We start from the raw sequence: 12993 nt of genomic DNA on the forward strand, positions 1-12993 counted from the left end.
CCAGACACTTCTGAAATGGCATCTGTGACTCAATTTCCACCACACTCTTCAGCAGTACATTCCAGGAACCCACCAATTTCTGGGTGAATAAGGTCACCCTCAGATCCCCCCTAAATCTCTATTTACCCTAAACCTATAACCTTTAGTTTTAGAACACAGAACAGTACAGCACAGAACAGGCCCTTCGGCTCCACAATGTTGTGCTGACATAGCTAATCCCTCCTACCAACAGAATGCCCATATCCCTCTATTTTCCTCTCTCATTCATGTGCCCCTCTTAAAAGCCCCCAATGAATGTGCCTCCACCACCCTATCAGGCAACACATTCCAGGCATCCTCCACTCTCTCAGTAAAAAACTTATGTCTCACGTCTGTGTTGAACCTACCCCCTCTCACCTTAAATGCATGCTCTCTGGTATTGGATCACTCAATAATGGGAAAAAGATACTGCTTGTCCACCTTAACCCCCTCATAATTTTACACACTTCCAACAGATCACCCCTCAGCCTCTGCTGCTCCAGAGAGAAGAGCCCAAATTTGTCCAGCCTCTCCTGATAGCATATGCCCTCCAATCCAGGCAGCATCCTAGTAAACCTCCTCTGCACCCTCTCTAAAGCCTCGATATCCTTCCTGTAGTGAGGTGACCAGAATTGCATGCAATACTCTAAATGTGGCCTAACCAGAGTTCTATAGAGGTGCATCATAACTTCTTGACTACAATATTCAGTACCTCGATTAATGAAAGCCAGCAATCCGTAAGCCTTCTTAACCACCCTATCTACCTGTGTAGCCACTTTCAATGAGTCATGGACTTGCACCCCAAGGTCTCTCTGCTCTTCAACACTGTTAAGGGTCTTGCCCTTAAGTGTGTACTGCCTCTTGACATTAGTCCTATCAAGGAGCAACACCTCACATTTATCCAGGTTAAACTCCATGTGCCATTTCTCTGCCCACATCTGCAACTGACCTCTATCACACTGTATCCATTGCCAGTCTTCTACACTATTCACAACTGCACCAATCTTGGTATCGTCTGCAAACTTACTAACCCACCCATCAACATACTCCTCCAGGTCATTTATGTACATCACAAACAGCAGAGGTCCCAGTACAGATCCCTGCAGAACACCACTACCCACGGGCCTCCAGCCCAAATAAATCCCTTCAACCACCACCCTCTGTCTTCTACAGGCAAGCCAGTTCTGGATCCACACAGCCAATTCTCCACTGACCCCATGCACCTGAACTTCCATGGTTATCCTGTTATGTGGGACCTCGGCTTACTGAAGTCCATATAGATGACATCCACAGCTCTACCTTCATCAATCTCTCTCAGCTCCTTGTCAAAAAACTCAACCAGGTTGGTAAGACATGACTTGCCCCACACAAAGCCATGCTGGCTTTCCCTAATCAAGCCATTGGATTCCATATACTCGTATATCCTATCTCTAAAAATTTTTTATTCATCTTTGATAAGAGGAAAAGTTTCCTACAGTCTATCCTATCTTTACCCCTCATAATTTTATATACATCAATTATGTCCCATCTTAAGCCCCTCTGCTCCAGGAGAAACAGACCTAGCCTCTCCAGTCTCTCCTCTTAACCTTAACTTTCTATTCCACACAACATCCTGGTGAATCTCCTCTGCGCCCTCTCCAGCAATATCACATCCCTTGGTTGAAATTTTTCAAAACTCACTAAGTTCCAGGAAGGAACCAGCCGATTGAAAACCCCCCCAGTGTGACTCCATTGTTCAAGAAGGGATGCAGACAAAAATGTTCAGTTTCCCTCTGTGTCAATTTTTTTCTCATTTTGTGGTCTGGCCTTGTTTTACTCTCCCCTCACCCTCCATGCTGCTGTTCTTGATGTAAAGGCTCCATAATACACAGGGTTTCCACAAATTGCAACTGGTCAAACAAATCACTGGGTAGCAAGATTTGTTTTTGAAACAGTGATGGTTGACAGTTCTTGCCACTGACTCCAAAATCTGCATCACAATCCTTTTCTGCACAAGTCACTGGACAGTTAATGGAAAGCACCCACTGTGACAGAATATCTAACGTCCATGTGGGAAAAAAACTGAGATCAATTGTAACATGCCCATTATTGCTATAATGAATGCTAACTCAACACAGACCAGGATGAATATCCATTTTCAATAAATCAGTAACACACAAATCAGTAACACACTGAATCTAAAATATCAACTCCAATAATAAATGAACACTTAATTTACTTCATACCTAATGACCAACTTCCATGTTACAAATATTACTCTAATTTTAACTTGATACATTGCACATTTACAGCTCTAGAACAAGACCCTGGTCAGTTGACTTGTACAATCCAGAGATAATTGAAGATGCACCCATACCTTGTAGTTCAACTGGAACCCTGTATATACCAACAGCATTGGTTTGTTCATAACAAAAGAGAAATTAATTTGCAAGTGCACCCGTCTTAAGTAAGCACAACTAATACAAAATGTAAACACATTAATCCAATTTCTTAAAGTTTTGGAAGTGTTGAAAGTCATTCTGCCATTCAACTCCATGCCACCATTCAAAAAGATGATCTTATTCTTCAATTCTACATATCTCCACTATTCCCTGAATTTCCATGAACGCTCTTAGTATCCAAGGATCTATTGAAAGTGTCAGTGAAGCAAAAGATTAACCGTAATCTTACTGAATGATGGACCAGACACAAGGGGGAAAATGTGTTTCTACTTGTGTTATTATACAATCATGACAGGGAATGTTCAATTTCCAGTTAATAATTGAGATTCAGCTTTTTTTGTGGTTGTATCTGCACATTTCAGTTCTCTACTTTGAAAGTGAAGTTACAAAAGGGAGATTGAAGGATTTGCCATCCACTGATGTATTATAAAACATTATCAATTTGCCCTTGTTTGTAAGAAACAGGTCAAAAATGTGATAGGAAATGCAAGAGACTGCAGATGCTGGAATTTGGAGCAAAAAAAAAACAAACTGTGCTGATGCAGGGTCTCAATCCAAAAGCTCAACAGTTCCCTTCCTCCACAGATGCTGCTCGACCAACTCGTTTTTGGTCAAAAATGTGAATACCATTGCCTCTGAACTTGGTAATTCAAATATTCAGATGTTGTGCTTGTCACAGCACCTCCCAGTGTACTACCATTGGTACCAGGGGAGGACTTCAGTGTCCAAAAGGGAGCTGGATATATATCCAAAACAAAAATATTTGCAAGGCTATGGAAAAAAAGGGAGAGGGCCAAACTGAATTTACTCAACAATGGTCTCCTGTACCTGCATGTTAACTTTCTGTGAATAACGTGCAAGGATACACAGGTCACTGAATACCACTATCTGCCATTCTCATGATTTAAAACATATTCCACTTTTCCATTTTTCTATTTTCCAAGTAGAGTGCAAAATTTCTAAATATGTTATTCCACCTGCCGCATTCTTCCTCACTTAAATCTAGTTCCATCCCTTTGCAGCCTACTTGGGTATTGCTTAGAGCTCACTTAAAATCATAGGAAATATAATTCATATTATGGTGCAGCACTGGAGACATGACATGGTTCCTTTTCTAGACTGCCCAGGTACAGGAAAGATTCCATGAGAAGCAGGCAGCCTCAGGACAACATACCGGACATGTGAATCACTTGGTTTAAAAGCATGCCCACATAGATATCTGTTTTACCTTCCACTTTACCTCAATTCAATGCCAATCACACTGCCCCATCTCTCTACCACCCCCAACCCACAGAGTAACCAAAGATCAGAAAACACATGACTGAACTGCAGCCAAACACTGACACACAGCTTTCTCCAATAATGAAGATGGACTGTAACCTATAATTCCTCACAAAAGAGAACAGACACCAAGGTACGGATCTGCCAGCAACTCAAAGATCCACAGAAGTGAAGGCAACATAATCCACTCCAGATTCTCAAAGGTGCTAAGAATGACTCATTCCGAATGTCTGCCAGACAACAGCGAGTGCCTGAACAGAAGATGAGGGTGTGCAGGAATGCTGATTAAAAGTGCACAAAGGGAATTTCTGAAAGAGATCTAGCTATAAGAGAAAGATAACAAAGGAGATTTGTTTTAATTTAATTCATTCAAAGAACATGGACATCACTGACAGTCCTAACTACACTTTTATGGGAAGATAGCAAAGAGTCAGCCAAATTAGCTGTTTCGAAATCATGCAGGCCAGACCAGTAACTACAGTAGATTATCTTTCCTGAAGGACATTAAATGAATCAAATGGGTTTTCAATGACAATCCAGCAATGTCATGGTCACATTATGTAATTACTTGATAGGAGATTTTTTTTTATTCCAGATTTATTTCAATACTTGAATTTAAATTCCCCAACTGTCAAGGTGAGATTCAAATTTGTTCCCAAATCATTGATGCTAGCCTAATAATTCTACCTTGCTACAATACTCCAAAGGCATCATGCAGTTGATAAATTCCGCCCAAATGAGTTAGGATCAAAGAGGATACTTCCACATGCTTGGACCCTTTCAATGAAACTGATAAAGAGCACGGTGCAAGCTTCTGCTCCTGCATATGTGGGGCTGGATCCAGGGCAGAAAGTTCAGGGCTACCAATGATCCTGGTGACATACTGCCCACTTGGCCTCAATCAAGTTGATTCAATGACTCTGGTTAATTTTGCAGCTGAAAATCTCTCATCCCAAATCACTGAAGTCAAAACATAAAACAGAATTCGTGAAATGGTGGCACAAGAAAAATCAACACTTTCTCAAAAGATCCTCCAAGATACTTGAAGTCAACTGTGCTACAAGTACTGATTAGGTCAGGCAAAAGGACAGGCAGCACCTGCAGGGATCTTGCATCCCACACATATAGTTCAAGAATCAAAGGATCAAAATAATACAGCAAAAGAAAGGGGTCATTAAGCACATTGGGAATAACAAACTCATTGAAAGATCTTGTACATGAACCAATGAAAGCTGACTCACAGGTACAGTAAGCAAAGAGGAATGTAAAATATGTGTTGGCTTTAATTGCAAGAGAATTTGAGCATGTTTTACTGCAATTATGTAGTATCCAGGTGAGACTATATCTGGAATGATGTACACAGGACATGTCTGAAATATTTGCAACAGAGGAAGTGCAAGGACAGTTTACCAGACTAATTCTAGGAATGGGATATTGCCTAATGAGAAAACGTTAGTTGAGAAAAAATGAGGGAATCTTGTTGAAATTTACAAAGTTCTTAGACAGCTCAATAGGCTAGAATCAGTAACGATGTTCTGGAGTGTGTAGAGTCAAAGGTCACAGTCTCAAAATAAGGATCTGTCCATTCAGAACTGATAAAAGAAAGATCTCTTCACCCAGAGAACAACCAGTCTTTGGAATTATCTATGCAAGGGATCTGGGGTCAGTGCAGGAAAATGGCATTAAGGTAAAAAGTCAACCTTGATCTTACCGAATTGCAGAACAAGTGTGAGGAGTAGAATGGCCTACTCCTGCTTCCATGTTCTTATACTCTACCCACATCTTCAACACCATGGCCCAGTCCTCATACCCCTGTATTTTTTTTTAAATTCTTGTTTAAAACCAGGAAGGCAAGATCAAAGTACTTGTGACAATAAACATTAACTTATTTTAAGGAGCTATAGGGCCAACTTTTATTATACTGTGGATATGAAATACAACAAATGTTTTAAGTTTTATTTTCAACTTTATGCTGCATTCATAGAAGCACAGAAAATGTATGACAAAAAATGAAGCTATTTGGCACATTGCTCTGTGCTGATCAAATAGGGATACCCAACCTCACCCCACCTTCCAGTGTTTGATCCATGACCTGCAGGTCACAACTATTCAAGTACATGTGCAACTTTAAACGTGAGCAGGGCTTCCACCTCTACCACTTTTTCAGATATCAAATTCCACACCTCTAACACAAGTTTCTCTTTATTTCCTCTCTAGTCTTTTCATTTGCATCATATGCCTGATTTTTGACCCTCTGATGGAATGCACAGTTAAAGACAAACCACCTATGTAAGACACCAATTTTATACACACATTTAAGTCTCCCTTCAACCTCCTCACTTCCAAAGAAAATAACCCTAGCTAATCTTAATTTTTCCTCATAACTATAATTTTCCCAGTCACAGCAACATTCTCAAATCTCTTCTGCACGCTCACCAGTGCAGTGATATCCTTCTCATAACGTGGAGATGTCAACTGTACACAGTACTCAAGTGAGACACACATCACCTTTCCTTAACAAATCCATAGCTTTCCAAATAAAGGTTAACACTGAACCATACAATGGATTCTAACAATTTGCCCACAGAAATTAAACTAACTGGCATGAAAACATTTAGTTTATCCCTTCCTCCCTTTTTAAACAATGGTAAATGCTTTGACCAGAGGATTGAAAAATTCCAGTCAGAGCCTCCACAATTTTCTTCTTGCCTTATTTTAAACAATCTGAGTTACATATCCAGACCTAGCATTTATCCATTTTCAAAGATATTAAACCCTTGAATACTTCTTTTACCATGTTTATCCCATCCAGTAATTTACTAGTCCATCTTAACAGCAACATTGGCATCATCCTACTGTTTCCCAATAGTCAAAATGTTCATTATTACCTACGTCCTCCAGCTCCACACACAGGTTACCTTTTTAATCACAAATACACCATATTCTCTCTTCAGTCATCATATTGCTTTTTAAAACATTTGGATTTTTTGAAAATTAAAAAAAAACCTGATGCTGGAAATCTGAAATAAAAATAAAGTGCTGGAAAAACTCAGCAGGTGAGACAGCTCCTGTGGAAAGAGAAGCAGTTAACATTTCACACGTGGGACCTTTCATCAGAAATGGGAAAGAGAGAAACAGACCCAAAAAATTAAATGTCTCACCTGCTGAGTTCTTCTAGCACTTTGTTTTTATTTGGATTTTTTTACATTTCACCTGCCAATACTTTTCAATGACCATTTATTGTTTTTTTAAGTTGCATTCCAACATCACTCCAGTGCTTTCTATATAGCTGTTAATGACTTTCTATAGAGTGTTGTATGCTGTTTGCAAATAAATTGATTTGGATATTAGTTTATATTATAAATACATGAAGTGTTCAAAGTTCAGTTCACTAGGTGGCTCAGGTGAACCATGAATAAGAATCATGTTGCATAACATCATAAAAGAGAAAATATTTCCAGAAAGGCCAAATTGCATTTAATTGTCAAAATATTAATTCATTTATTGCTCTGGAAGTGAGGTCAAGCCAAATTAGGAAAGAATATAACTAACAAAGACAAACTTAATAAAGATGAGACACAATCTGGACAGTATCTGGACAGTAAAGACACATATGTAAGACTATTGTTTATTGACTACAGCTCTGCCTTCAATACACTAATTCCAAGCAAGCTTGTCACCAAACTCTGAGACCTAGGACTCAACACCTCCCTCTGTAACTGGATCCTTGACTTTCTAATAAACAGACCGCAATCAGTGAGGATAGGCAGCAATACCTCCGGCACGATTATTCTCAACACTGGTTCCCCACAAGATTGCGTCCTCAGCCCTCTACTCTACTCCCTATACACTCACGACTGTGTGGCCAGATTCTGCTCTAACTCCATCTATAAGTTTGCAGATGATACCACCGTCGTAGGCTGTATCTCAAACAGCGATGAGTCGGAGTACAGGAAGGAGATAGAAAGCTTAGTGGCATGGTGTCATGACAACAACCTTTCCCTCAATGTCAACAAAACTAAAGAGCTGGTCATTGACGTCAGGAAATGGGGCAGTGTACACACACCTGTCTACGTCAATGGTGCTGAGGTCAAGAGGGTTGCAAACTTCAAGTTCCTGGGAGTGAACATCACCAACAGTCTGTCCTGGTCAAATCATGTAGATGCCACAGCCACAAAAGCTCACCAGCACCTCTACTTCCTCAGGAGGCTAAAGAAATTTGGTTTGTCCCCTTTGACTCTCACCAATTTTTACCAATGCACCATAGAAAGCATCCTATCTGGATGTATCACGGCTTGGTACGGCAACAGCTCTGCCCAGGACTGCAGAGAGTTGTGGACACAGCCCAGTGCATCACAGACACCAGCCTCCCCTCCTTGGACTCTGTTTTTACCTCTCATTGTCTTGGTGTAGCAGCCAGCATAATCAAAGACCCCATCCACCCAGGACATTCTCTCTTCTTCCATCGGGTAGAAGGTACAGGTGCCTGAGGGCGCGTACCACCAGACTTAAGGACAGCTTCTATCCGACTGTGATAAGACTATTGAACGGTTCCCTTATACACTGAGATGGACTATGGCCTCACGTCACTTGTTGTGACCTTGCACCTTATTGCACTGCATTTTCTCTGTAGCTGTGACACTTTACTCTGTACTGTTACTGTTTTTACCTGTACTACATCAACGCACTTTGTACTAAGTCAATGTAACTGCACTGTGTAATGAATTGACCTGTACAATCGGTTTGTAAGACAAGCTTTTCACTGTACCTCAGTACAAGTGACAATAATAAACCAATACAAGAGACTGCAGGTGCTGGAATGTGGAGCAACAAGCAATCTGCTGGAAGAACCCAGCTGGTCGAGCAGCATCTGTGGGAGGAAAGAAATTGTCGGTGTTTTGGGTCCAAACCCTGCAGAGGCTTGACCCGCTGATTTCTTCAACGCCCACCCTGGACATTCTCTCTTCTTCCCCCTCCCATCAAGCAGAAGATACAAAAGCCTGAAACCACGTACCACCAGGTTCAAGGATAGCTTCTATCCCACAAAGTCTATTGAACGGTTCCTTTGTAGGATAAGGTGGACTCTTGACCTCACAATCTACCTCATTATGACCTTGCACCTTACTGTCTGCCCGCACTGCACTTTCTCTGTAACACTTTATCCTGCTATTGCTTAAACCTTGTACCAGCTCAATGCACTGTTGAAATGAATTGATCTGTATGGACTGTACGCAAGACAAGATTCTCACTGTACCTCGGTTCATGTGGCAATGGAAAAAAAAATTTATTTATTAGATTGTCTGTTGCTCCAAACTTAAAAAAGAACTAAAACCTCACCGCCTTCCCTAAATACAGGCCCATGATTAAGGTCGTTATTATAAACTGACTGTCACTGCAACCTCTGGTGACAGCGCAGAGCGGGGCGTTTAGACCAGATGTCCACAATGAGTGGCCGGCGGCCGGAGCAGCGCTCCCTCCCGGGACCCGGGAACGGCCGGAGGCCCCGGGCCCGCCTCCCCTTCCGCCGGCCGCTCTGAGCAAGATCCCCGCCTCTAAACTCCTCCCTCCTCCCTCCTCCCTCCTCCCTCCCCGCTCCGCTCCGCCAACTTACACAGGACCCCACCGGCGGGTGAGCAGAGCGGCCGCCACTCCTTTAACGGACCCCTGGCAACCCGGCGCACCCGGAAAGAACATCCGGGTCGTCTTCGGGCGGAAGGGCACGGCAGGCGGGCACGATGCATTGTGGGAGTCATGTTCCTTTCTGCTGCCAACACCTGGTGCCCTGAACCACAAGCGTGGCCCCGGGACCTGCGGGCAGCTTCCTTCTCATGCTCTGTCTTGCAATTAAAATGAGCTTTGGCGCATTAAATGCTCTCCCCGTTTACCGTTTGCAGGATAACGATTACATTTTGGATGTAGTTTTAATAGCATCATTTCAAGAAGTCGCATAATTTTTTGACAACTATCCGTCATTGTCGCCACCTTGGACAGCAACTGCTCAGACAACAAAGCGGCCGACAATGGGAAGTGGCTGCATCGAAATAAATAAAAGATTTAGAAGTGGTAAACGATACCTTGTAAGACGGGAAAACAAAACAAAACTGACATCAATCACCTTCCTTTGCGTAATTCCAGCGATCTCCTCCTTTATTTTTAGAGATAGTTAAATATCAGAAGGAAAACCACACCGATGCCCTGTAGGAACGTAGCCCCAAATAATCCGGCTAATAATGCGACAATAATTTTGATGGTTTTTCTATTCATATTATGACATCAATATCATTTCTACTATGAGATACAAACAGTTTCATACCCTAACATACTTTGCTCGGAGAGCGCTGATTTGCAAAGCCTTAATTGGTAGCCGAGTAGAGGACATTTTCACATCATTATTCTGTTGCTAACGTGTAACAAAGCCTGAGTAAAACAAAAAATGTTTATCCATAAACTGGTAATAAATGGGGTGAGATCTCCATGTGATTGACTATTGTATTTAGAGTTTTGATGGTCAAATTTGATTTTATTTCCATAAATAAACATTTATGCTACTTATTGACAATGTGGCATTAGCCCTAAGTAATTATTACATTAGTAACGTTGAATCCAAGAGCAACTCTCTATGGCATAACCATTCGAAATGTGTGCAGTTATTATCGGTACCAGCATCCCTTTTTACATTTAATTCCCGTAACCTTGACATCGCATCATCCGCATCTTCTACATTCTCAAGGAATTATCTTCCCCTTCATAAAATGCGGCGAACCTCTGTTTAGCTGAAGTTGAGGCAACGTCATGTCATAAATACTCTTTAAGTATCTAAGACACAATTACTTATCAAACAAAGAACGATGAAAATATACTTTCAGAAATTCAAGTCGGGTCGCCATCGAATCCCAACGAGTCGTCTGTGCTCCTTATTTATAGACAATTTTATTCAATGAAATCCGCCAGAGGACGTTAAGGTGCAGTATTGGTGTCGTTTTAAAGGTTGATTAGAAATTCAGCTGTGATTTGTCTGGCGGTCTTACTTCGAGCGTGCCAATCGGAACCCAAGAAAACGTTAAATCGCGTTATCCTTTTCATCACATCCTCTCCAGTGAAATATCTAGATTAAATGTGAAGAAGCCAAATGTCAATGATCCAGAGTTCAAGGTTCCGTTGCATTGGGCCCATTTTTGTACTAAAATGCAACAATGTAAATAAGCAATAAAAAAATGAAGGAATCTTCATTTGTGTTTGTACATGTCAACTGTTATTATTGTAATCCCGATCTCTTCGTGCTATGTGTATAATTACTACTACTATGTGTATTAATTTGAAATTTAATAAAAATGAAAAAGAAAGAAATGAAGGAATGAAGTTGTGACTTTTAGAAATGTGTACAAAAGCCACTAGAAGCTCGGTAGAGAAATTTGTTTAATGTTTTTAATTTGGCTTGAACTGAATTTTACAACTACAATTTTATCTCCAGTCTTCCTCGAGGTATGTAATGGAATCCATTCCGCTTAATCTGTGCTGTGCCATTGCCTTGCAAACCAACCGATATACAAAACCTTGGTAACGACAACTTTTGACAAGAGTTGGACACGGATCAGAGTGGGAAGGTAGTGTTAAAAAATGAATCGCACAGGGGGAGCTAAAATGTTTAATACAAGGAAACCATACTGCGGAAAGTTATGAAATGCCACATTTTTGTTATTACCTATTGGAAAAGCAATTGGCTTATCAGAATCGTCCGTAAAGTATCGCATCGGATTTTTAATCAATCTTTACACGATTATATTACCTAGGAAAACAGTTGCGAGTCTAAATGCTAATCTCTACCAAAGCCTGACCATCAAAGCATCTACCTGTAGCATCGGAGACAATTTGTTTTTGACATTTCATCACCGTTCAGAGCCATAAGTATTGTTGATAAAAACTGGATAAAAATGGCGAAATTGTCATACTTCGCCGATCATAATCGTTGTAGAGATGGTTGTAGAGTAGACACTCAGAAATTTGTATAATATCCTGAAAGTGGTCTTTGCGTACTTTATGCATCAAAACTGTCAAGTTGCAGAATCTGTGAGGTAGTTGAACGAATGGTGGAATATGGAAGTTTTGATTGAACATTTAAAGATAAGCCACGAGAACACAAAATAAATGGATTTGGGAGAAAGTTTAGACCCCAGTAATAGATGATTTTGGCTCAGAAAACCAACGGCTAACATTGTAGTGGAAGTGGGCATAAAGTCGGGGGGGGGGGTGCGTGGGGAAGGGGGAAGAAATCAAATAAGGAAATTAAGTAAACGTGCAAACCAGTAAGAAATCATAATGATTACAAAAGCTTACCACATGTTACAGACATCCGCAATGAATGTCAACGCAGATCAAGCATTGAAGGTGCACAGAGAATATTTACGACAGCCAATTCCCAATTATTTATATTTTGATAACGCCGCACTGAAAATGCCTCAGTATCACAGTAATAAAACAAGCATTTGTACGAATGGAGTTTTTTGTTTGCTTTCATTTTTTCCTAGTTGTAGGTTCAGCTGCATTCGGTCCGGCTGAACCTGCACATATGTCAAGTTATCCATACAAAGAAATACTAGCGTTTTGTTTAGCTTTAATCCTAAATAGGAAGAGCATTAAGAATAATTCTTTCCAGATCGCTGTGCCGACAAAATTAAAACGGTCTTCCCTAGTCTGAAGATTGTCAGGATAGGATGGGTGAGGTCGACTGGTCGTGGCCCATGGATTGCAATTTAGACACCCCAGTTTAAAGACCTGCTTCCTCCAATCCCCTGAATACGCATAGAAACTTGAACACAAACTAAATATATGCCCAATCAAATCACTGATTGCCACGATTGAAACATGCGTACGCTTCTGCCTGTGGGCCTTTTAAACAAAGCAGAACTCGTCTCTCATAAAATTTACGAAACTTATCGAAGTTCTTCTCAGCCATTTAAGAAGAACATGTGGAAGATAAGGAAAGACTTTGCACCAAATATTACTTACATAAACGCATGCTCAAACACTTCATGTTGCACAGAATTTCAGGACCTTTAATAGTTGGGTTGGTTCAATGTAAGTTAGATGGAACGCAGATATTTTACCTAAGATTCACGGTAAAACATTCTTTTCTATAAGGAATTCTGACAGGAAATGTATTCAGCCATTACCAAGGTCTTCTCCGTGTATGTTTTATGGATAGTGTAATCGTTGCAATTCCTCAGAAGGAAATATCCATACCCAGGCTCTATGA

At 40.8% G+C, this 12993-nt stretch overlaps 1 protein-coding gene across 1 annotated transcript in view; it reads right to left on the reverse strand.

The window, feature by feature from the left end:
* dis3l2 (DIS3 like 3'-5' exoribonuclease 2) overlaps positions 1-9449 on the reverse strand; it is a 190429-nt gene extending 180980 nt beyond the window's left edge. Inside the window, 1 exon segment of the mRNA XM_052018835.1 lies at positions 9352-9449. The gene's annotated coding sequence lies outside the window, so the exon portion shown is untranslated.
* Positions 9450-12993: the final 3544 nt, after the last annotated feature.

Source organism: Pristis pectinata, chromosome 6 (assembly GCF_009764475.1).
Source record: "Pristis pectinata isolate sPriPec2 chromosome 6, sPriPec2.1.pri, whole genome shotgun sequence".
Taxonomy (NCBI): domain Eukaryota; kingdom Metazoa; phylum Chordata; class Chondrichthyes; order Rhinopristiformes; family Pristidae; genus Pristis; species Pristis pectinata.